Source organism: Phyllobates terribilis, unplaced genomic scaffold, assembly GCF_046119375.1.
Source record: "Phyllobates terribilis strain yellow unplaced genomic scaffold, ASM4611937v1 Scaffold_21__1_contigs__length_20361869, whole genome shotgun sequence".
NCBI lineage: Eukaryota > Metazoa > Chordata > Amphibia > Anura > Dendrobatidae > Phyllobates > Phyllobates terribilis.
This window is the reverse complement of record NW_027362781.1, coordinates 4,206,039-4,232,623: the sequence shown is the minus strand read 5'-3', so window position 1 is coordinate 4,232,623 and position 26,585 is coordinate 4,206,039.

Genomic DNA, 26,585 nt, shown 5'->3' with positions numbered 1-26,585 from the left:
GCTTTGGTACCCTTCTATTGTTCTCGGAATTCTGCTGACTTTTAAAAATGCTTCAGAACTCTTCCATTGTGCCAGGAATTCTGCTGAAGTTTAAAAATGCTTCGGAACTCTTCCATTGTTCTCGGAATTCCGCTGACTTTTAAAAATGCTTCGGAACTCTTCCATTGTTCTCGGAATTCCGCTGACTTTTAGAAATGCTTCGGAACTCTTCCAATGTTCTCGGAATTCCGCTGAAGTTTAAAAATGCTTCGGAATTCTTCCATTGTTCTCGGAATTCTGCTGAAGTTTTGAAGTTTAAAAATGCTTCGGAATTCTTCCATTGTTCTCGGAATTCCGCTGACGCTTAAAAATGCTTCACAACTCTTCTATTTTTCTCAGAATTCCGCTGACTTTTACAAATGCTTCAGAACTCTTCCATTGTTCTCGGAATTCCGCTGACGTTTAAAAATGCTTCGGAACCCTTCCATTGTTCTCGGAATTCCGCTGACATTTAAAAAGGCTTCAGAACTCTTCCATTGTTCTCGGAATTCTGCTGAAGTTTAAAAATGCTTCGGAACTCTTCCATTGTTCTCGGAATTCTGCTGACGTTTAAAAATGCTTCGGAACTCTTCCATTGTTCTCGGAATTCCGCTGACGTTTAAAAATGCTTCACAACTCTTCCATTGTTCTCGGAATTCCGCTGACATTTAAAAATGCTTCGGAACTCTTCCAGTGTTCGCAGAATTCCGCTGACGTTTAAAAATGCTTCGGAACTCTTCCATTGTGCTCAGAATTCCGCTGACGCTTAAAAATGCTTCAGAACTCTTCCATTGTTCTCGGTATTCCGCTGACGTTTAAAAATGCTTCGGAACTCTTCCCTTGTTCTCGGATTTCCGGTGAAGTTTAAAAATGCTTCGGAACTCTTACATTGTTCGCAGAATTCCGCTGAAGTTTAAACATGCTTTGGTACCCTTCTATTGTTCTCGGAATTCTGCTGACTTTTAAAAATGCTTCAGAACTCTTCCATTGTGCCAGGAATTCTGCTGAAGTTTAAAAATGCTTCACAACTCTTCCATTGTTCTCGGAATTCCGCTGACTTTTAAAATTGCTTCGGAACTCTTCGATTGTTCTCCAAATTCTGTTGAAGTTTAAAAATGCTTCGGAACTCTTCGATTGTTCTCCAAATTCCGCTGACGTTTAAAAATGCTTCAGAACTCTTCCATTGTTCTCGGAATTCCGCTGACATTTAAAAATGCTTCGCAACTCTTCCATTGTTCTGGAATTCCGCTGACGTTTAAAAATGCTTCACAACTCTTCCATTGTTCTCGGTATTCTGCTGACTTTTAAAAATGCTTCAGAATTCTTCCTTTGTTCTCGGAATTCCGCTGAAGTTTAAGTATGCTTCGGAACTCTTCCATTGTTCTCGGAATTCTGCTGAAGTTTAAAAATGCTTCGGAACTCTTCCATTGTTCTCAGAATTCCGCTGACATTTAAAAATGCTTCAGAAGTCTTCCATTGTTCTCGGAATTCCGCTGACATTTAAAAAGGCTTCAGAACCCTTCCATTGTTCTCGGAATTCCGCTGACGTTTAAAAATGCTTCGGAACTCTTCCATTGTTCTCGGAATTCCGCTGACGTTTAAAAATGCTTCACAACTCTTCCATTGTTCTCGGAATTCCGCTGACTTTTAAAAATGCTTCGGAACTCTTTGATTGTTCTCCAAATTCCGCTGAAGTTTAAAAATGCTTCGGAACTCTTCCAGTGTTCTCGGAATTCCGCTGACTTTTAAAAATGCTTCGGAACTCTTCGATTGTTCTCCAAATTCCGCTGAAGTTTAAAAATGCTTCGGAACTCTTCCAGTGTTCGCAGAATTCTGCTGACGTTTAAAAATGCTTCGGAAATCTTCCATTGTTTTCAAAATTCCGCTGACGTTTAAAAATGCTTCAGAACTCTTCCATTGTTCTCGGAATTCCGGTGAAGTTTAAAAATGCTTCGGAACTCTTACATTGTTCTCAGAATTCCGCTGAAGTTTAAACATGCTTTGGTACCCTTCTATTGTTCTCGGAATTCTGCTGACTTTTAAAAATGCTTCGGAACTCTTCCATTGATCCAGGAATTCTGCTGAAGTTTAAAAATGCTTCGGAAATCTTCCATTGTTTTCAAAATTCCGCTGACGTTTAAAAATGCTTCGGAACTCTTCCATTGTTCTCGGAATTCCGGTGAAGTTTAAAAATGCTTCGGAACTCTTACATTGTTCTCAGAATTCCGGTGAAGTTTAAACATGCTTTGGTACCCTTCTATTGTTCTCGGAATTCTGCTGACTTTTAAAAATGCTTCGGAACTCTTCCATTGATCCAGGAATTCTGCTGAAGTTTAAAAATGCTTCTGAACTCTTCTATTGTTCTCGGAATTCCGCTGAAGTTTAAGAATGCTTCGGAACTCTTCCATTGTTCTCGGAATTCCGCTGACGCTTAAAAATGCTTCACAACTCTTCTATTGTTCTCGGAATTCCGCTGACATTTAAAAATGATTCGGAACTCTTCCATTGTTTTCGGAATTCCGCTGAAGTTTAAGAATGCTTCGGAACTCTTCCATTGTTCTCGGAATTCTGCTGAAGTTTAAAAATGCTTCGGAACTCTTCCATTGTTCTCGGAATTCTGCTGAAGTTTCAAAATGCTTCGGAAATCTTCCATTGTTCTCGGAATTACGCTGACGCTTAAAACTGCTTCACAACTCTTCTATTGTTCTCGGAATTCCGCTGACATTTAAAAATGCTTCGGAACTCTTCCATTGTTCTGGAATTCCGCTGACGTTTAAAAATGCTTCGGAACTCTTCCATTGTTCTCGGAATTCTGGTGAAGTTTAAAAATGCTTCGGAACTCTTACATTGTTCTCAGAATTCCGCTGAAGTTTAAACATGCTTTGGTACACTTCTATTGTTCTCGGAATTCTGCTGACTTTTAAAAATGCTTCGGAACTCTTCCATTGATCCAGGAATTCTGCTGAAGTTTAAAAATGCTTCTGAACTCTTCTATTGTTCTCGGAATTCCGCTGACTTTTAAAAATGCTTCGGAACTCTTCCATTGTTCTCGGAATTCCGCTGAAGTTTAAGAATGCTTCGGAACTCTTCCATTGTTCTCGGAATTCCGCTGACGCTTAAGAATGCTTCACAACTCTTCTATTGTTCTCAGAATTCCGCTGACTTTTAAAAATGCTTTGGAAATCTTCCATTGTTTTCAAAATTCCGCTGATGTTTAAAAATTCTTCAGAACTCTTAAATTGTTCTCGGAATTCCGCTGACTTTTAAAAATGCTTCGGAAATCTTCCATTGTTTTCAAAATTCCGCTGATGTTTAAAAATGCTTCAGAACTCTTAAATTGTTCTCGGAATTCCGCTGACTTTTAAAAATGCTTCAGAACTCTTCCATTGTTCTCGGAATTCCGCTGACGTTTAAAAATGCTTCGGAACTCTTCCATTGTTCTCGGAATTGCGGTGAAGTTTAAGAATGCTTCGGAACTCTTCCATTGTTCTCGGAATTCTGCTAAAGTTTTTAAGTTTTAAAATGCTTCGGAATTCTTCCATTGTTCTCGGCATTCCGCTGACGCTTAAAAATGCTTCACAACTCTTCTATTGTTCTCAGAATTCCGCTGACTTTTAAAAATGCTTCGGAACTCTTCCATTGTTGTCGGAATTCCGCTGACGCTTAAAAATGCTTCACAACTCTTCTATTGTTCTCGGAATTCCGCTGACATTTAAAAATGATTCGGAACTCTTCCATTGTTTTCGGAATTCCGCTGAAGTTTAAGAATGCTTCGGAACTCTTCCATTGTTCTCGGAATTCTGCTGAAGTTTAAAAATGCTTCGGAACTCTTCCATTGTTCTCGGAATTACGCTGACGCTTAAAACTGCTTCACAACTCTTCTATTGTTCTCGGAATTCCGCTGACATTTAAAAATGCTTCGGAACTCTTCCATTGTTTTCGGAATTCCGCTGAAGTTTAAGAATGCTTTGGAACTCTTCCATTGTTCTCGGAATTCTGATGAAGTTTAAAAATGCTTCGGAACTCTTCCATTGTTCTCGGAATTCCGCTGACATTTAAAAAGGCTTCAGAACTCTTCCATTGTTCTTGGAATTCCGCTGACGTTTAAAAATGCTTCGGAACTCTTCCATTGTTCTCGGAATTCCGCTGACTTTTAAAAATGCTTCTGAACTCTTCCATTGTTCTCGGAATTCCGCTTAAGTTTAAGTATGCTTCGGAACTCTTCCATTGTTGTCGGAATTCTGCTGAAGTTTAAAAATGCTTCGGAACTCTTCCATTGTTCTCAGAATTCCGCTGACATTTAAAAATGCTTCGGAACTCTTCCATTGTTCTTGGAATCCCACTGACGTTTAAAAATGCTTCACAACTCTTCCATTGTTCTCGGAATTCCGCTGACATTTAAAAAGGCTTCAGAACTCTTCCATTGTTCTCGGAATTCTGCTGAAGTTTAAAAATGCTTCGGAACTCTTCCATTGTTCTCGGAATTCTGCTGACGTTTAAAAATGCTTCGGAACTCTTCTATTGTTCTCGGAATTCCGCTGACGCTTAAAATTGCTTCAAAACTCTTCCATTGTTCTCGGAATTCCGCTGAAGTTTAAGAATGCTTCGGAACTCTTCCATTGTTCTCGGAATTCTGCTGAAGTTTTGAAGTTTAAAAATGCTTCGGAATTCTTCCATTATTCTCGGAATTCTGCTGAAGTTTTGTAGTTTAAAAATACTTCGGAATTCTTCCATTGTTCTCGGAATTCCGCTGACGCTTAAAAATGCTTCACAACTCTTCTATTGTTCTCAGAATTCCGCTGACTTTTAAAAATGCTTCAGAACTCTTCCATTGTTCTCGGTATTCCGCTGACGTTTAAAAATGCTTCGGAACTCTTCCATTGTTCTCAGAATTCCGCTGAAGTTTAAACATGCTTTGGTACCCTTCTATTGTTCTCGGAATTCTGCTGACCTTTAAAAATTCTTCAGATCTCTTCCATTGTGCCAGGAATTCTGCTGAAGTTTAAAAATGCTTCGGAACTCTTCCATTGTTCTCAGAATTCCGCTGAAGTTTAAACATGCTTTGGTACCCTTCTATTGTTCTCGGAATTCTGCTGACTTTTAAAAATGCTTCGGAACTCTTCCATTGATCCAGGAATTCTGCTGAAGTTTAAAAATGCTTCTGAACTCTTCTATTGTTCTCGGAATTCCGCTGACTTTTAAAAATGCTTCGGAACTCTTCCATTGTTCTCGGAATTCCGCTGAAGTTTAAGAATGCTTCGGAACTCTTCCATTGTTCTCGCAATTCCGCTGACGCTTAAAAATGCTTCACAACTCTTCTATTGTTCTCAGAATTCCGCTGACTTTTAAAAATGCTTCGGAAATCTTCCATTGTTTTCAAAATTCCGCTGATGTTTAAAAATGCTTCAGAACTCTTAAATTGTTCTCGGAATTCCGCTGACTTTTAAAAATGCTTCAGAACTCTTCCATTGTTCTCGGAATTCCGCTGACGTTTAAAAATGCTTCGGAACTCTTCCATTGTTCTCGGAATTGCGGTGAAGTTTAAGAATGCTTCGGAACTCTTCCATTGTTCTCGGAATTCTGCTAAAGTTTTGAAGTTTTAAAATGCTTCGGAATTCTTCCATTGTTCTCGGAATTCCGCTGACATTTAAAAAGGCTTCAGAACTCTTCCATTGTTGTCGGAATTCCGCTGACGCTTAAAAATGCTTCACAACTCTTCTATTGTTCTCGGAATTCCGCTGACATTTAAAAATGATTCGGAACTCTTCCATTGTTTTCGGAATTCCGCTGAAGTTTAAGAATGCTTCGGAACTCTTCCATTGTTCTCGGAATTCTGCTGAAGTTTAAAAATGCTTCGGAAATCTTCCATTGTTCTCGGAATTACGCTGACGCTTAAAACTGCTTCACAACTCTTCTATTGTTCTCGGAATTCCGCTGACATTTAAAAATGCTTCGGAACTCTTCCATTGTTTTCGGAATTCCGCTGAAGTTTAAGAATGCTTCGGAACTCTTCCATTGTTCTCGGAATTCTGATGAAGTTTAAAAATGCTTCGGAACTCTTCCATTGTTCTCGGAATTCCGCTGACATTTAAAAAGGCTTCAGAACTCTTCCATTGTTCTTGGAATTCCGCTGACGTTTAAAAATGCTTCGGAACTCTTCCATTGTTCTCGGAATTCCGCTGATGTTTAAAAATGCTTCACAACTCTTCCATTGTTCTCGGAATTCCGCTGACTTTTAAAAATGCTTCTGAACTCTTCCATTGTTCTCGGAATTCCGCTTAAGTTTAAGTATGCTTCGGAACTCTTCCATTGTTCTCGGAATTCTGCTGAAGTTTAAAAATGCTTCGGAACTCTTCCATTGTTCTCAGAATTCCGCTGACATTTAAAAATGCTTCGGAACTCTTCCATTGTTCTTGGAATTCCACTGACGTTTAAAAATGCTTCACAACTCTTCCATTGTTCTCGGAATTCCGCTGACATTTAAAAAGGCTTCAGAACTCTTCCATTGTTCTCGGAATTCTGCTGAAGTTTAAAAATGCTTCGGAACTCTTCCATTGTTCTCGGAATTCTGCTGACGCTTAAAATTGCTTCAAAACTCTTCCATTGTTCTCGGAATTCCGCTGAAGTTTAAGAATGCTTCGGAACTCTTCCATTGTTCTCGGAATTCTGCTGAAGTTTTGAAGTTTAAAAATGCTTCGGAATTCTTCCATTGTTCTCGGAATTCCGCTGACGCTTAAAAATGCTTCACAACTCTTCTATTTTTCTCAGAATTCCGCTGACTTTTAAAAATGCTTCGGAACTCTTCCATTGTTGTTGGAATTCCGCTGACGCTTAAAAATGCTTCACAACTCTTCTATTGTTCTCGGAATTCCGCTGACATTTAAAAATGATTCAGGAACTCTTCCATTGTTTTCGGAATTCCGCTGAAGTTTAAGAATGCTTCGGAACTCTTCCATTGTTCTCGGAATTCTGCTGAAGTTTAAAAATGCTTCGGAACTCTTCCATTGTTCTCGGAATTACGCTGACGCTTAAAACTGCTTCACAACTCTTCTATTGTTCTCGGAATTCCGCTGACATTTAAAAATGCTTCGGAACTCTTCCATTGTTTTCGGAATTCCGCTGAAGTTTAAGAATGCTTCGGAACTCTTCCATTGTTCTCGGAATTCTGATGAAGTTTAAAAATGCTTCGGAACTCTTCCATTGTTCTCGGAATTCCGCTGACATTTAAAAAGGCTTCAGAACTCTTCCATTGTTCTTGGAATTCCGCTGACGTTTAAAAATGCTTCGGAACTCTTCCATTGTTCTCGGAATTCCGCTGATGTTTAAAAATGCTTCACAACTCTTGTCTTCCATTGTTCTCGGAATTCCGCTGACTTTTAAAAATGCTTCTGAACTCTTCCATTGTTCTCGGAATTCCGCTTAAGTTTAAGTATGCTTCGGAACTCTTCCATTGTTCTCGGAATTCTGCTGAAGTTTAAAAATGCTTCGGAACTCTTCCATTGTTCTCAGAATTCCGCTGACATTTAAAAATGCTTCGGAACTCTTCCATTGTTCTTGGAATTCCACTGACGTTTAAAAATGCTTCACAACTCTTCCATTGTGCTCGGAATTCCGCTGACATTTAAAAAGGCTTCAGAACTCTTCCATTGTTCTCGGAATTCTGCTGAAGTTTAAAAATGCTTCGGAACTCTTCCATTGTTCTCGGAATTCTGCTGACGTTTAAAAATGCTTCGGAACTCTTCCATTGTTCTCGGAATTCCGCTGACGCTTAAAATTGCTTCAAAACTATTCCATTGTTCTCGGAATTCCGCTGAAGTTTAAGAATGCTTCGGAACTCTTCCATTGTTCTCGGAATTCTGCTGAAGTTTTGAAGTTTAAAAATGCTTCGGAATTCTTCCATTATTCTCGGAATTCTGCTGAAGTTTTGTAGTTTAAAAATACTTCGGAATTCTTCCATTGTTCTCGGAATTCCGCTGACGCTTAAAAATGCTTCACAACTCTTCTATTGTTCTCAGAATTCCGCTGACTTTTAAAAATGCTTCAGAACTCTTCCATTGTTCTCGGTATTCCGCTGACGTTTAAAAATGCTTCGGAACTCTTCCATTGTTCTCAGAATTCCGCTGAAGTTTAAACATGCTTTGGTACCCTTCTATTGTTCTCGGAATTCTGCTGACTTTTAAAAATGCTTCAGAACTCTTCCATTGTGCCAGGAATTCTGCTGAAGTTTAAAAATGCTTCGGAACTCTTCCATTGTTCTCGGAATTCCGCTGACTTTTAAAAATGCTTCGGAACTCTTCCATTGTTCTCGGAATTCCGCTGACTTTTAGAAATGCTTCGGAACTCTTCCAATGTTCTCGGAATTCCGCTGAAGTTTAAAAATGCTTCGGAATTCTTCCATTGTTCTCGGAATTCTGCTGAAGTTTTGAAGTTTAAAAATGCTTCGGAATTCTTCCATTGTTCTCGGAATTCCGCTGACGCTTAAAAATGCTTCACAACTCTTCTATTTTTCTCAGAATTCCGCTGACTTTTAAAAATGCTTCAGAACTCTTCCATTGTTCTCGGAATTCTGCTGAAGTTTTGAAGTTTAAAAATGCTTCGGAATTCTTCCATTGTTCTCGGAATTCCGCTGACGCTTAAAAATGCTTCACAACTCTTCTATTTTTCTCAGAATTCCGCTGACTTTTAAAAATGCTTCAGAACTCTTCCATTGTTCTCGGAATTCCGCTGACGTTTAAAAATGCTTCGGAACTCTTCCATTGTTCTCGGAATTCCGCTGACGCTTAAAATTGCTTCAAAACTCTTCCATTGTTCTCGGAATTCCGCTGAAGTTTAAGAATGCTTCGGAACTCTTCCATTGTTCTCGGAATTCTGCTGAAGTTTTGAAGTTTAAAAATGCTTCGGAATTCTTCCATTGTGCTCAGAATTCCGCTGACGCTTAAAAATGCTTCAGAACTCTTCCATTGTTCTCGGTATTCCGCTGACGTTTAAAAATGCTTCGGAACACTTCCATTGTTCTCGGATTTCCGGTGAAGTTTAAAAATGCTTCGGAACTCTTACATTGTTCTCAGAATTCCGATGAAGTTTAAACATGCTTTGGTACCCTTCTATTGTTCTCGGAATTCTGCTGACTTTTAAAAATGCTTCAGAACTCTTCCATTGTGCCAGGAATTCTGCTGAAGTTTAAAAATGCTTCAGAACTCTTCCATTGTTCTCGGAATTCCGCTGACTTTTAAAAATGTTTCGGAACTCTTCCATTGTTCTCGGAATTCCGCTGACTTTTAAAAATGCTTCGGAACTCTTCCATTGTTCTCGGAATTCCGCTGAAGTTTAAGAATGCTTCGAAATTCTTCCATTGTTCTCGGAATTCTGCTGAAGTTTTGAAGTTTAAAAAGGATTCGGAATTCTTCCATTGTTCTTGGAATTCCGCTGACGCTTAAAAATGCTTCACAACTATTCTATTTTTCTCAGAATTCCGCTGACTTTTACAAATGCTTCAGAACTCTTCCATTGTTCTCGGAATTCCGCTGACGTTTAAAAATGCTTCGGAACCCTTCCATTGTTCTCGGAATTCCGCTGACATTTAAAAAGGCTTCAGAACTCTTCCATTGTTCTCGGAATTCTGCTGAAGTTTAAAAATGCTTCGGAACTCTTCCATTGTTCTCGGAATTCTGCTGACGTTTAAAAATGCTTCGGAACTCTTCCATTGTTCTCGGAATTCCGCTGACGTTTAAAAATGCTTCACAACTCTTCCATTGTTCTCGGAATTCCGCTGACATTTAAAAATGCTTCGGAACTCTTCCAGTGTTCGCAGAATTCCGCTGACGTTTAAAAATGCTTCGGAACTCTTCCATTGTGCTCAGAATTCCGCTGACGCTTAAAAATGCTTCAGAACTCTTCCATTGTTCTCGGTATTCCGCTGACGTTTAAAAATGCTTCGGAACTCTTCCCTTGTTCTCGGATTTCCGGTGAAGTTTAAAAATGCTTCGGAACTCTTACATTGTTCTCAGAATTCCGCTGAAGTTTAAACATGCTTTGGTACCCTTCTATTGTTCTCGGAATTCTGCTGACTTTTAAAAATGCTTCAGAACTCTTCCATTGTGCCAGGAATTCTGCTGAAGTTTAAAAATGCTTCACAACTCTTCCATTTTTCTCGGAATTCCGCTGACTTTTAAAATTGCTTCGGAACTCTTCGATTGTTCTCCAAATTCTGTTGAAGTTTAAAAATGCTTCGGAACTCTTCGATTGTTCTCCAAATTCCGCTGACGTTTAAAAATGCTTCAGAACTCTTCCATTGTTCTCGGAATTCCGCTGACATTTAAAAATGCTTCGCAACTCTTCCATTGTTCTGGAATTCCGCTGACGTTTAAAAATGCTTCACAACTCTTCCATTGTTCTCGGTATTCTGCTGACTTTTAAAAATGCTTCAGAATTCTTCCTTTGTTCTCGGAATTCCGCTGAAGTTTAAGTATGCTTCGGAACTCTTCCATTGTTCTCGGAATTCTGCTGAAGTTTAAAAATGCTTCGGAACTCTTCCATTGTTCTCAGAATTCCGCTGACATTTAAAAATGCTTCAGAAGTCTTCCATTGTTCTCGGAATTCCGCTGACATTTAAAAAGGCTTCAGAACCCTTCCATTGTTCTCGGAATTCCGCTGACGTTTAAAAATGCTTCGGAACTCTTCCATTGTTCTCGGAATTCCGCTGACGTTTAAAAATGCTTCACAACTCTTCCATTGTTCTCGGAATTCCGCTGACTTTTAAAAATGATTCGGAACTCTTCCATTGTTTTCGGAATTCCGCTGAAGTTTAAGAATGCTTCGGAACTCTTCCATTGTTCTCGGAATTCTGCTGAAGTTTAAAAATGCTTCGGAAATCTTCCATTGTTCTCGGAATTACGCTGACGCTTAAAACTGCTTCACAACTCTTCTATTGTTCTCGGAATTCCGCTGACATTTAAAAATGCTTCGGAACTCTTCCATTGTTTTCGGAATTCCGCTGAAGTTTAAGAATGCTTCGGAACTCTTCCATTGTTCTCGGAATTCTGATGAAGTTTAAAAATGCTTCGGAACTCTTCCATTGTTCTCGGAATTCCGCTGACATTTAAAAAGGCTTCAGAACTCTTCCATTGTTCTTGGAATTCCGCTGACGTTTAAAAATGCTTCGGAACTCTTCCATTGTTCTCGGAATTCCGCTGATGTTTAAAAATGCTTCACAACTCTTCCATTGTTCTCGGAATTCCGCTGACTTTTAAAAATGCTTCTGAACTCTTCCATTGTTCTCGGAATTCCGCTTAAGTTTAAGTATGCTTCGGAACTCTTCCATTGTTCTCGGAATTCTGCTGAAGTTTAAAAATGCTTCGGAACTCTTCCATTGTTCTCAGAATTCCGCTGACATTTAAAAATGCTTCGGAACTCTTCCATTGTTCTTGGAATTCCACTGACGTTTAAAAATGCTTCACAACTCTTCCATTGTTCTCGGAATTCCGCTGACATTTAAAAAGGCTTCAGAACTCTTCCATTGTTCTCGGAATTCTGCTGAAGTTTAAAAATGCTTCGGAACTCTTCCATTGTTCTCGGAATTCTGCTGACGCTTAAAATTGCTTCAAAACTCTTCCATTGTTCTCGGAATTCCGCTGAAGTTTAAGAATGCTTCGGAACTCTTCCATTGTTCTCGGAATTCTGCTGAAGTTTTGAAGTTTAAAAATGCTTCGGAATTCTTCCATTGTTCTCGGAATTCCGCTGACGCTTAAAAATGCTTCACAACTCTTCTATTTTTCTCAGAATTCCGCTGACTTTTAAAAATGCTTCGGAACTCTTCCATTGTTGTTGGAATTCCGCTGACGCTTAAAAATGCTTCACAACTCTTCTATTGTTCTCGGAATTCCGCTGACATTTAAAAATGATTCAGGAACTCTTCCATTGTTTTCGGAATTCCGCTGAAGTTTAAGAATGCTTCGGAACTCTTCCATTGTTCTCGGAATTCTGCTGAAGTTTAAAAATGCTTCGGAACTCTTCCATTGTTCTCGGAATTACGCTGACGCTTAAAACTGCTTCACAACTCTTCTATTGTTCTCGGAATTCCGCTGACATTTAAAAATGCTTCGGAACTCTTCCATTGTTTTCGGAATTCCGCTGAAGTTTAAGAATGCTTCGGAACTCTTCCATTGTTCTCGGAATTCTGATGAAGTTTAAAAATGCTTCGGAACTCTTCCATTGTTCTCGGAATTCCGCTGACATTTAAAAAGGCTTCAGAACTCTTCCATTGTTCTTGGAATTCCGCTGACGTTTAAAAATGCTTCGGAACTCTTCCATTGTTCTCGGAATTCCGCTGATGTTTAAAAATGCTTCACAACTCTTGTCTTCCATTGTTCTCGGAATTCCGCTGACTTTTAAAAATGCTTCTGAACTCTTCCATTGTTCTCGGAATTCCGCTTAAGTTTAAGTATGCTTCGGAACTCTTCCATTGTTCTCGGAATTCTGCTGAAGTTTAAAAATGCTTCGGAACTCTTCCATTGTTCTCAGAATTCCGCTGACATTTAAAAATGCTTCGGAACTCTTCCATTGTTCTTGGAATTCCACTGACGTTTAAAAATGCTTCACAACTCTTCCATTGTGCTCGGAATTCCGCTGACATTTAAAAAGGCTTCAGAACTCTTCCATTGTTCTCGGAATTCTGCTGAACTTTAAAAATGCTTCGGAACTCTTCCATTGTTCTCGGAATTCTGCTGACGTTTAAAAATGCTTCGGAACTCTTCCATTGTTCTCGGAATTCCGCTGACGCTTAAAATTGCTTCAAAACTATTCCATTGTTCTCGGAATTCCGCTGAAGTTTAGGAATGCTTCGGAACTCTTCCATTGTTCTCGGAATTCTGCTGAAGTTTTGAAGTTTAAAAATGCTTCGGAATTCTTCCATTATTCTCGGAATTCTGCTGAAGTTTTGTAGTTTAAAAATACTTCGGAATTCTTCCATTGTTCTCGGAATTCCGCTGACGCTTAAAAATGCTTCACAACTCTTCTATTGTTCTCAGAATTCCGCTGACTTTTAAAAATGCTTCAGAACTCTTCCATTGTTCTCGGTATTCCGCTGACGTTTAAAAATGCTTCGGAACTCTTCCATTGTTCTCAGAATTCCGCTGAAGTTTAAACATGCTTTGGTACCCTTCTATTGTTCTCGGAATTCTGCTGACTTTTAAAAATGCTTCAGAACTCTTCCATTGTGCCAGGAATTCTGCTGAAGTTTAAAAATGCTTCGGAACTCTTCCATTGTTCTCGGAATTCCGCTGACTTTTAAAAATGCTTCGGAACTCTTCCATTGTTCTCGGAATTCCGCTGACTTTTAGAAATGCTTCGGAACTCTTCCAATGTTCTCGGAATTCCGCTGAAGTTTAAAAATGCTTCGGAATTCTTCCATTGTTCTCGGAATTCTGCTGAAGTTTTGAAGTTTAAAAATGCTTCGGAATTCTTCCATTGTTCTCGGAATTCCGCTGACGCTTAAAAATGCTTCACAACTCTTCTATTTTTCTCAGAATTCCGCTGACTTTTAAAAATGCTTCAGAACTCTTCCATTGTTCTCGGAATTCTGCTGAAGTTTTGAAGTTTAAAAATGCTTCGGAATTCTTCCATTGTTCTCGGAATTCCGCTGACGCTTAAAAATGCTTCACAACTCTTCTATTTTTCTCAGAATTCCGCTGACTTTTAAAAATGCTTCAGAACTCTTCCATTGTTCTCGGAATTCCGCTGACGTTTAAAAATGCTTCGGAACTCTTCCATTGTTCTCGGAATTCCGCTGACGCTTAAAATTGCTTCAAAACTCTTCCATTGTTCTCGGAATTCCGCTGAAGTTTAAGAATGCTTCGGAACTCTTCCATTGTTCTCGGAATTCTGCTGAAGTTTTGAAGTTTAAAAATGCTTCGGAATTCTTCCATTGTGCTCAGAATTCCGCTGACGCTTAAAAATGCTTCAGAACTCTTCCATTGTTCTCGGTATTCCGCTGACGTTTAAAAATGCTTCGGAACACTTCCATTGTTCTCGGATTTCCGGTGAAGTTTAAAAATGCTTCGGAACTCTTACATTGTTCTCAGAATTCCGATGAAGTTTAAACATGCTTTGGTACCCTTCTATTGTTCTCGGAATTCTGCTGACTTTTAAAAATGCTTCAGAACTCTTCCATTGTGCCAGGAATTCTGCTGAAGTTTAAAAATGCTTCAGAACTCTTCCATTGTTCTCGGAATTCCGCTGACTTTTAAAAATGTTTCGGAACTCTTCCATTGTTCTCGGAATTCCGCTGACTTTTAAAAATGCTTCGGAACTCTTCCATTGTTCTCGGAATTCCGCTGAAGTTTAAGAATGCTTCGAAATTCTTCCATTGTTCTCGGAATTCTGCTGAAGTTTTGAAGTTTAAAAAGGCTTCGGAATTCTTCCATTGTTCTTGGAATTCCGCTGACGCTTAAAAATGCTTCACAACTATTCTATTTTTCTCAGAATTCCGCTGACTTTTACAAATGCTTCAGAACTCTTCCATTGTTCTCGGAATTCCGCTGACGTTTAAAAATGCTTCGGAACCCTTCCATTGTTCTCGGAATTCCGCTGACATTTAAAAAGGCTTCAGAACTCTTCCATTGTTCTCGGAATTCTGCTGAAGTTTAAAAATGCTTCGGAACTCTTCCATTGTTCTCGGAATTCTGCTGACGTTTAAAAATGCTTCGGAACTCTTCCATTGTTCTCGGAATTCCGCTGACGTTTAAAAATGCTTCACAACTCTTCCATTGTTCTCGGAATTCCGCTGACATTTAAAAATGCTTCGGAACTCTTCCAGTGTTCGCAGAATTCCGCTGACGTTTAAAAATGCTTCGGAACTCTTCCATTGTGCTCAGAATTCCGCTGACGCTTAAAAATGCTTCAGAACTCTTCCATTGTTCTCGGTATTCCGCTGACGTTTAAAAATGCTTCGGAACTCTTCCCTTGTTCTCGGATTTCCGGTGAAGTTTAAAAATGCTTCGGAACTCTTACATTGTTCTCAGAATTCCGCTGAAGTTTAAACATGCTTTGGTACCCTTCTATTTTTCTCGGAATTCTGCTGACTTTTAAAAATGCTTCAGAACTCTTCCATTGTGCCAGGAATTCTGCTGAAGTTTAAAAATGCTTCACAACTCTTCCATTGTTCTCGGAATTCCGCTGACTTTTAAAATTGCTTCGGAACTCTTCGATTGTTCTCCAAATTCTGTTGAAGTTTAAAAATGCTTCGGAACTCTTCGATTGTTCTCCAAATTCCGCTGACGTTTAAAAATGCTTCAGAACTCTTCCATTGTTCTCGGAATTCCGCTGACATTTAAAAATGCTTCGCAACTCTTCCATTGTTCTGGAATTCCGCTGACGTTTAAAAATGCTTCACAACTCTTCCATTGTTCTCGGTATTCTGCTGACTTTTAAAAATGCTTCAGAATTCTTCCTTTGTTCTCGGAATTCCGCTGAAGTTTAAGTATGCTTCGGAACTCTTCCATTGTTCTCGGAATTCTGCTGAAGTTTAAAAATGCTTCGGAACTCTTCCATTGTTCTCAGAATTCCGCTGACATTTAAAAATGCTTCAGAACCCTTCCATTGTTCTCGGAATTCCGCTGACGTTTAAAAATGCTTCGGAACTCTTCCATTGTTCTCGGAATTCCGCTGACGTTTAAAAATGCTTCACAACTCTTCCATTGTTCTCGGAATTCCGCTGACTTTTAAAAATGCTTCGGAACTCTTTGATTGTTCTCCAAATTCCGCTGAAGTTTAAAAATGCTTCGGAACTCTTCCAGTGTTCTCGGAATTCCGCTGACTTTTAAAAATGCTTCGGAACTCTTCGATTGTTCTCCAAATTCCGCTGAAGTTTAAAAATGCTTCGGAACTCTTCCAGTGTTCGCAGAATTCTGCTGACGTTTAAAAATGCTTCGGAAATCTTCCATTGTTTTCAAAATTCCGCTGACGTTTAAAAATGCTTCAGAACTCTTCCATTGTTCTCGGAATTCCGGTGAAGTTTAAAAATGCTTCGGAACTCTTACATTGTTCTCAGAATTCCGCTGAAGTTTAAACATGCTTTGGTACCCTTCTATTATTCTCGGAATTCTGCTGACTTTTAAAAATGCTTCGGAACTCTTCCATTGATCCAGGAATTCTGCTGAAGTTTAAAAATGCTTCGGAAATCTTCCATTGTTTTCAAAATTCCGCTGACGTTTAAAAATGCTTCGGAACTCTTCCATTGTTCTCGGAATTCCGGTGAAGTTTAAAAATGCTTCGGAACTCTTACATTGTTCTCAGAATTCCGGTGAAGTTTAAACATGCTTTGGTACCCTTCTATTGTTCTCGGAATTCTGCTGACTTTTAAAAATGCTTCGGAACTCTTCCATTGATCCAGGAATTCTGCTGAAGTTTAAAAATGCTTCTGAACTCTTCTATTGTTCTCGGAATTCCGCTGAAGTTTAAGAATGCTTCGGAACTCTTCCATTGTTCTCGGAATTCCGCTGACGCTTAAAAATGCTTCACAACTCTTCTATTGTTCTCGGAATTCCGCTGACATTTAAAAATGATTCGGAACTCTTCCATTGTTTTCGGAATTCCGCTGAAGTTTAAGAATGCTTCGGAACTCTTCCATTGTTCTCGGAATTCTGCTGAAGTTTAAAAATGCTTCGGAACTCTTCCATTGTTCTCGGAATTCTGCTGAAGTTTCAAAATGCTTCGGAAATCTTCCATTGTTCTCGGAATTACGCTGACGCTTAAAACTGCTTCACAACTCTTCTATTGTTCTCGGAATTCCGCTGACATTTAAAAATGCTTCGGAACTCTTCCATTGTTCTGGAATTCCGCTGACGTTTAAAAATGCTTCGGAACTCTTCCATTGTTCTCGGAATTCCGGTGAAGTTTAAAAATGCTTCGGAACTCTTACATTGTTCTCAGAATTCCGCTGAAGTTTAAACATGCTTTGGTACACTTCTATTGTTCTCGGAATTCTGCTGACTTTTAAAAATGCTTCGGAACTCTTCCATTGATCCAGGAATTCTGCTGAAGTTTAAAAATGCTTCTGAACTCTTCTATTGTTCTCGGAATTCCGCTGACTTTTAAAAATGCTTCGGAACTCTTCCATTGTTCTCGGAATTCCGCTGAAGTTTAAGAATGCTTCGGAACTCTTCCATTGTTCTCGGAATTCCGCTGACGCTTAAAACTGCTTCACAACTCTTCTATTGTTCTCGGAATTCCGCTGACATTTAAAAATGCTTCGGAACTCTTCCATTGTTTTCGGAATTCCGCTGAAGTTTAAGAATGCTTTGGAACTCTTCCATTGTTCTCGGAATTCTGATGAAGTTTAAAAATGCTTCGGAACTCTTCCATTGTTCTCGGAATTCCGCTGACATTTAAAAAGGCTTCAGAACTCTTCCATTGTTCTTGGAATTCCGCTGACGTTTAAAAATGCTTCGGAACTCTTCCATTGTTCTCGGAATTCCGCTGACTTTTAAAATGCTTCTGAACTCTTCCATTGTTCTCGGAATTCCGCTTAAGTTTAAGTATGCTTCGGAACTCTTCCATTGTTGTCGGAATTCTGCTGAAGTTTAAAAATGCTTCGGAACTCTTCCATTGTTCTCAGAATTCCGCTGACATTTAAAAATGCTTCGGAACTCTTCCATTGTTCTTGTAATCCCACTGACGTTTAAAAATGCTTCACAACTCTTCCATTGTTCTCGGAATTCCGCTGACATTTAAAAAGGCTTCAGAACTCTTCCATTGTTCTCGGAATTCTGCTGAAGTTTAAAAATGCTTCGGAACTCTTCCATTGTTCTCGGAATTCTGCTGACGTTTAAAAATGCTTCGGAACTCTTCCATTGTTCTCGGAATTCCGCTGACGCTTAAAATTGCTTCAAAACTCTTCCATTGTTCTCGGAATTCCGCTGAAGTTTAAGAATGCTTCGGAACTCTTCCATTGTTCTCGGAATTCTGCTGAAGTTTTGAAGTTTAAAAATGCTTCGGAATTCTTCCATTATTCTCGGAATTCTGCTGAAGTTTTGTAGTTTAAAAATACTTCGGAATTCTTCCATTGTTCTCGGAATTCCGCTGACGCTTAAAAATGCTTCACAACTCTTCTATTGTTCTCAGAATTCCGCTGACTTTTAAAAATGCTTCAGAACTCTTCCATTGTTCTCGGTATTCCGCTGACGTTTAAAAATGCTTCGGAACTCTTCCATTGTTCTCAGAATTCCGCTGAAGTTTAAACATGCTTTGGTACAATTCTATTGTTCTCGGAATTCTGCTGACCTTTAAAAATACTTCAGATCTCTTCCATTGTGCCAGGAATTCTGCTGAAGTTTAAAAATGCTTCGGAACTCTTCCATTGTTCTCGGAATTCCGCTGACTTTTAAAAATGCTTCGGAACTCTTCCATTGTTCTCGGAATTCCGCTGACTTTTAAAAATGCTTCGGAACTCTTCCATTGTTCTCGGAATTCCGCTGAAGTTTAAGAATGCTACACAACTCTTCCATTGTTCCCGGTATTCCGCTGATTTTTAAAAATGCTTCAGAATTCTTCCATTGTTCTCGGAATTCCGCTGAAGTTTAAGTATGCTTCGGAACTCTTCCATTGTTCTCGGAATTCTGCTGAAGTTTAAAAATGCTTCGGAACTCTTCCATTGTTCTCGGAATTCTGCTGAAGTTTAAAAATGCTTCGGAACTCTTCCATTGTTCTGGAATTCCGCTGACGTTTAAAAATGCTTCGGAACTCTTCCATTGTTCTCGGAATTCCGGTGAAGTTTAAAAATGCTTCGGAACTCTTACATTGTTCTCAGAATTCCGCTGAAGTTTAAACATGCTTTGGTACCCTTCTATTGTTCTCGGAATTCTGCTGACTTTTAAAAATGCTTCGGAACTCTTCCATTGATCCAGGAATTCTGCTGAAGTTTAAAAATGCTTCTGAACTCTTCTATTGTTCTCGGAATTCCGCTGACTTTTAAAAATGCTTCGGAACTCTTCCATTGTTCTCGGAATTCCGCTGAAGTTTAAGAATGCTTCGGAACTCTTCCATTGTTCTCGCAATTCCGCTGACGCTTAAAAATGCTTCACAACTCTTCTATTGTTCTCAGAATTCCGCTGACTTTTAAAAATGCTTCGGAAATCTTCCATTGTTTTCAAAATTCCGCTGATGTTTAAAAATGCTTCAGAACTCTTAAATTGTTCTCGGAATTCCGCTGACTTTTAAAAATGCTTCAGAACTCTTCCATTGTTCTCGGAATTCCGCTGACGTTTAAAAATGCTTCGGAACTCTTCCATTGTTCTCGGAATTGCGGTGAAGTTTAAGAATGCTTCGGAACTCTTCCATTGTTCTCGGAATTCTGCTAAAGTTTTGAAGTTTTAAAATGCTTCGGAATTCTTCCATTGTTCTCGGAATTCCGCTGACATTTAAAAAGGCTTCAGAACTCTTCCATTGTTGTCGGAATTCCGCTGACGCTTAAAAATGCTTCACAACTCTTCTATTGTTCTCGGAATTCCGCTGACATTTAAAAATGATTCGGAACTCTTCCATTGTTTTCGGAATTCTGCTGAAGTTTAAGAATGCTTCGGAACTCTTCCATTGTTCTCGGAATTCTGCTGAAGTTTAAAAATGCTTCGGAAATCTTCCATTGTTCTCGGAATTACGCTGACGCTTAAAACTGCTTCACAACTCTTCTATTGTTCTCGGAATTCCGCTGACATTTAAAAATGCTTCGGAACTCTTCCATTGTTTTCGGAATTCCGCTGAAGTTTAAGAATGCTTCGGAACTCTTCCATTGTTCTCGGAATTCTGATGAAGTTTAAAAATGCTTCGGAACTCTTCCATTGTTCTCGGAATTCCGCTGACATTTAAAAAGGCTTCAGAACTCTTCCATTGTTCTTGGAATTCCGCTGACGTTTAAAAATGCTTCGGAACTCTTCCATTGTTCTCGGAATTCCGCTGATGTTTAAAAATGCTTCACAACTCTTCCATTGTTCTCGGAATTCCGCTGACTTTTAAAAATGCTTCTGAACTCTTCCATTGTTCTCGGAATTCCGCTTAAGTTTAAGTATGCTTCGGAACTCTTCCATTGTTCTCGGAATTCTGCTGAAGTTTAAAAATGCTTCGGAACTCTTCCATTGTTCTCAGAATTCCGCTGACATTTAAAAATGCTTCGGAACTCTTCCATTGTTCTTGGAATTCCACTGACGTTTAAAAATGCTTCACAACTCTTCCATTGTTCTCGGAATTCCGCTGACATTTAAAAAGGCTTCAGAACTCTTCCATTGTTCTCGGAATTCTGCTGAAGTTTAAAAATGCTTCGGAACTCTTCCATTGTTCTCGGAATTCTGCTGACGCTTAAAATTGCTTCAAAACTCTTCCATTGTTCTCGGAATTCCGCTGAAGTTTAAGAATGCTTCGGAACTCTTCCATTGTTCTCGGAATTCTGCTGAAGTTTTGAAGTTTAAAAATGCTTCGGAATTCTTCCATTGTTCTCGGAATTCCGCTGACGCTTAAAAATGCTTCACAACTCTTCTATTTTTCTCAGAATTCCGCTGACTTTTAAAAATGCTTCAGAACTCTTCCATTGTTCTCGGAATTCTGCTGAAGTTTTGAAGTTTAAAAATGCTTCGGAATTCTTCCATTGTTCTCGGAATTCCGCTGACGCTTAAAAATGCTTCACAACTCTTCTATTTTTCTCAGAATTCCGCTGACTTTTAAAAATGCTTCAGAACTCTTCCATTGTTCTCGGAATTCCGCTGACGTTTAAAAATGCTTCGGAACTCTTCCATTGTTCTCGGAATTCCGCTGACGCTTAAAATTGCTTCAAAACTCTTCCATTGTTCTCGGAATTCCGCTGAAGTTTAAGAATGCTTCGGAACTCTTCCATTGTTCTCGGAATTCTGCTGAAGTTTTGAAGTTTAAAAATGCTTCGGAATTCTTCCATTGTGCTCAGAATTCCGCTGACGCTTAAAAATGCTTCAGAACTCTTCCATTGTTCTCGGTATTCCGCTGACGTTTAAAAATGCTTCGGAACACTTCCATTGTTCTCGGATTTCCGGTGAAGTTTAAAAATGCTTCGGAACTCTTACATTGTTCTCAGAATTCCGATGAAGTTTAAACATGCTTTGGTACCCTTCTATTGTTCTCGGAATTCTGCTGACTTTTAAAAATGCTTCAGAACTCTTCCATTGTGCCAGGAATTCTGCTGAAGTTTAAAAATGCTTCGGAACTCTTCCATTGTTCTCGGAATTCCGCTGACTTTTAAAAATGTTTCGGAACTCTTCCATTGTTCTCGGAATTCCGCTGACTTTTAAAAATGCTTCGGAACTCTTCCATTGTTCTCGGAATTCCGCTGAAGTTTAAGAATGCTTCGAAATTCTTCCATTGTTCTCGGAATTCTGCTGAAGTTTTGAAGTTTAAAAAGGCTTCGGAATTCTTCCATTGTTCTTGGAATTCCGCTGACGCTTAAAAATGCTTCACAACTATTCTATTTTTCTCAGAATTCCGCTGACTTTTACAAATGCTTCAGAACTCTTCCATTGTTCTCGGAATTCCGCTGACGTTTAAAAATGCTTCGGAACCCTTCCATTGTTCTCGGAATTCCGCTGACATTTAAAAAGGCTTCAGAACTCTTCCATTGTTCTCGGAATTCTGCTGAAGTTTAAAAATGCTTCGGAACTCTTCCATTGTTCTCGGAATTCTGCTGACGTTTAAAAATGCTTCGGAACTCTTCCATTGTTCTCGGAATTCCGCTGACGTTTAAAAATGCTTCACAACTCTTCCATTGTTCTCGGAATTCCGCTGACATTTAAAAATGCTTCGGAACTCTTCCAGTGTTCGCAGAATTCCGCTGACGTTTAAAAATGCTTCGGAACTCTTCCATTGTGCTCAGAATTCCGCTGACGCTTAAAAATGCTTCAGAACTCTTCCATTGTTCTCGGTATTCCGCTGACGTTTAAAAATGCTTCGGAACTCTTCCCTTGTTCTCGGATTTCCGTTGAAGTTTAAAAATGCTTCGGAACTCTTACATTGTTCTCAGAATTCCGCTGAAGTTTAAACATGCTTTGGTACCCTTCTATTGTTCTCGGAATTCTGCTGACTTTTAAAAATGCTTCAGAACTCTTCCATTGTGCCAGGAATTCTGCTGAAGTTTAAAAATGCTTCACAACTCTTCCATTGTTCTCGGAATTCCGCTGACTTTTAAAATTGCTTCGGAACTCTTCGATTGTTCTCCAAATTCTGTTGAAGTTTAAAAATGCTTCGGAACTCTTCGATTGTTCTCCAAATTCCGCTGACGTTTAAAAATGCTTCAGAACTCTTCCATTGTTCTCGGAATTCCGCTGACATTTAAAAATGCTTCGCAACTCTTCCATTGTTCTGGAATTCCGCTGACGTTTAAAAATGCTTCACAACTCTTCCATTGTTCTCGGTATTCTGCTGAAGTTTAAAAATGCTTCGGAACTCTTCCATTGTTCTCGGAATTCTGCTGAAGTTTCAAAATGCTTCGGAAATCTTCCATTGTTCTCGGAATTACGCTGACGCTTAAAACTGCTTCACAACTCTTCTATTGTTCTCGGAATTCCGCTGACATTTAAAAATGCTTCGGAACTCTTCCATTGTTCTGGAATTCCGCTGACGTTTAAAAATGCTTCGGAACTCTTCCATTGTTCTCGGAATTCCGGTGAAGTTTAAAAATGCTTCGGAACTCTTACATTGTTCTCAGAATTCCGCTGAAGTTTAAACATGCTTTGGTACACTTCTATTGTTCTCGGAATTCTGCTGACTTTTAAAAATGCTTCGGAACTCTTCCATTGATCCAGGAATTCTGCTGAAGTTTAAAAATGCTTCTGAACTCTTCTATTGTTCTCGGAATTCCGCTGACTTTTAAAAATGCTTCGGAACTCTTCCATTGTTCTCGGAATTCCGCTGAAGTTTAAGAATGCTTCGGAACTCTTCCATTGTTCTCGGAATTCCGCTGACGCTTAAGAATGCTTCACAACTCTTCTATTGTTCTCAGAATTCCGCTGACTTTTAAAAATGCTTTGGAAATCTTCCATTGTTTTCAAAATTCCGCTGATGTTTAAAAATGCTTCAGAACTCTTAAATTGTTCTCGGAATTCCGCTGACTTTTAAAAATGCTTCGGAAATCTTCCATTGTTTTCAAAATTCCGCTGATGTTTAAAAATGCTTCAGAACTCTTCCATTGTTCTCGGAATTCCGCTGACGTTTAAAAATGCTTCGGAACTCTTCCATTGTTCTCGGAATTGCGGTGAAGTTTAAGAATGCTTCGGAACTCTTCCATTGTTCTCGGAATTCTGCTAAAGTTTTGAAGTTTTAAAATGCTTCGGAATTCTTCCATTGTTCTCGGAATTCCGCTGACGCTTAAAAATGCTTCACAACTCTTCTATTGTTCTCAGAATTCCGCTGACTTTTAAAAATGCTTCGGAACTCTTCCATTGTTGTCGGAATTCCGCTGACGCTTAAAAATGCTTCACAACTCTTCTATTGTTCTCGGAATTCCGCTGACATTTAAAAATGATTCGGAACTCTTCCATTGTTTTCGGAATTCCGCTGAAGTTTAAGAATGCTTCGGAACTCTTCCATTGTTCTCGGAATTCTGCTGAAGTTTAAAAATGCTTCGGAACTCTTCCATTGTTCTCGGAATTACGCTGACGCTTAAAACTGCTTCACAACTCTTCTATTGTTCTCGGAATTCCGCTGACATTTAAAAATGCTTCGGAACTCTTCCATTGTTTTCGGAATTCCGCTGAAGTTTAAGAATGCTTTGGAACTCTTCCATTGTTCTCGGAATTCTGATGAAGTTTAAAAATGCTTCGGAACTCTTCCATTGTTCTCGGAATTCCGCTGACATTTAAAAAGGCTTCAGAACTCTTCCATTGTTCTTGGAATTCCGCTGACGTTTAAAAATGCTTCGGAACTCTTCCATTGTTCTCGGAATTCCGCTGACTTTTAAAAATGCTTCTGAACTCTTCCATTGTTCTCGGAATTCCGCTTAAGTTTAAGTATGCTTCGGAACTCTTCCATTGTTGTCGGAATTCTGCTGAAGTTTAAAAATGCTTCGGAACTCTTCCATTGTTCTCAGAATTCCGCTGACATTTAAAAATGCTTCGGAACTCTTCCATTGTTCTTGGAATCCCACTGACGTTTAAAAATGCTTCACAACTCTTCCATTGTTCTCGGAATTCCGCTGACATTTAAAAAGGCTTCAGAACTCTTCCATTGTTCTCGGAATTCTGCTGAAGTTTAAAAATGCTTCGGAACTCTTCCATTGTTCTCGGAATTCTGCTGACGTTTAAAAATGCTTCGGAACTCTTCCATTGTTCTCGGAATTCCGCTGACGCTTAAAATTGCTTCAAAACTCTTCCATTGTTCTCGGAATTCCGCTGAAGTTTAAGAATGCTTCGGAACTCTTCCATTGTTCTCGGAATTCTGCTGAAGTTTTGAAGTTTAAAAATGCTTCGGAATTCTTCCATTATTCTCGGAATTCTGCTGAAGTTTTGTAGTTTAAAAATACTTCGGAATTCTTCCATTGTTCTCGGAATTCCGCTGACGCTTAAAAATGCTTCACAACTCTTCTATTGTTCTCAGAATTCCGCTGACTTTTAAAAATGCTTCAGAACTCTTCCATTGTTCTCGGTATTCCGCTGACGTTTAAAAATGCTTCGGAACTCTTCCATTGTTCTCAGAATTCCGCTGAAGTTTAAACATGCTTTGGTACCCTTCTATTGTTCTCGGAATTCTGCTGACCTTTAAAAATGCTTCAGATCTCTTCCATTGTGCCAGGAATTCTGCTGAAGTTTAAAAATGCTTCGGAACTCTTCCATTGTTCTCGGAATTCCGCTGACTTTTAAAAATGCTTCGGAACTCTTCCATTGTTCTCGGAATTCCGCTGACTTTTAAAAATGCTTCGGAACTCTTCCATTGTTCTCGGAATTCCGCTGAAGTTTAAGAATGCTACACAACTCTTCCATTGTTCCCGGTATTCCGCTGATTTTTAAAAATGCTTCAGAATTCTTCCATTGTTCTCGGAATTCCGCTGAAGTTTAAGTATGCTTCGGAACTCTTCCATTGTTCTCGGAATTCTGCTGAAGTTTAAAAATGCTTCGGAACTCTTCCATTGTTCTCGGAATTCTGCTGAAGTTTAAAAATGCTTCGGAACTCTTCCATTGTTCTGGAATTCCGCTGACGTTTAAAAATGCTTCGGAACTCTTCCATTGTTCTCGGAATTCCGGTGAAGTTTAAAAATGCTTCGGAACTCTTACATTGTTCTCAGAATTCCGCTGAAGTTTAAACATGCTTTGGTACCCTTCTATTGTTCTCGGAATTCTGCTGACTTTTAAAAATGCTTCGGAACTCTTCCATTGATCCAGGAATTCTGCTGAAGTTTAAAAATGCTTCTGAACTCTTCTATTGTTCTCGGAATTCCGCTGACTTTTAAAAATGCTTCGGAACTCTTCCATTGTTCTCGGAATTCCGCTGAAGTTTAAGAATGCTTCGGAACTCTTCCATTGTTCTCGCAATTCCGCTGACGCTTAAAAATGCTTCACAACTCTTCTATTGTTCTCAGAATTCCGCTGACTTTTAAAAATGCTTCGGAAATCTTCCATTGTTTTCAAAATTCCGCTGATGTTTAAAAATGCTTCAGAACTCTTAAATTGTTCTCGGAATTCCGCTGACTTTTAAAAATGCTTCAGAACTCTTCCATTGTTCTCGGAATTCCGCTGACGTTTAAAAATGCTTCGGAACTCTTCCATTGTTCTCGGAATTCCGCTGAAGTTTAAGAATGCTTCGAAATTCTTCCATTGTTCTCGGAATTCTGCTGAAGTTTTGAAGTTTAAAAATGCTTCGGAATTCTTCCATTGTTCTCGGAATTCCGCTGACGCTTAAAAATGCTTCACAACTCTTCTATTTTTCTCAGAATTCCGTTGACTTTTACAAATGCTTCAGAACTCTTCCATTGTTCTCGGAATTCCGCTGACATTTAAAAAGGCTTCAGAACTCTTCCATTGTTCTCGGAATTCTGCTGAAGTTTAAAAATGCTTCGGAACTCTTCCATTGTTCTCGGAATTCTGCTGACGTTTAAAAATGCTTCGGAACTCTTCCATTGTTCTCGGAATTCCGCTGACGTTTAAAAATGCTTCGGAACTCTTCCATTGTTCTCGGAATTCCGGTGAAGTTTAAAAATGCTTCGGAACTCTTACATTGTTCTCAGAATTCCGCTGAAGTTTAAACATGCTTTGGTACCCTTCTATTGTTCTCGGAATTCTGCTGAGTTTTAAAAATGCTTCAGAACTCTTCCATTGTGCCAGGAATTCTGCTGAAGTTTAAAAATGCTTCGGAACTCTTCCATTGTTCTCGGAATTCCGCTGACTTTTAAAAATGCTTCGGAACTCTTCCATTGTTCTCGGAATTCCGCTGACTTTTAGAAATGCTTCGGAACTCTTCCATTGTTCTCGGAATTCCGCTGAAGTTTAAAAATGCTTCGGAATTCTTCCATTGTTCTCGGAATTCTGCTGAAGTTTTGAAGTTTAAAAATGCTTCGGAATTCTTCCATTGTT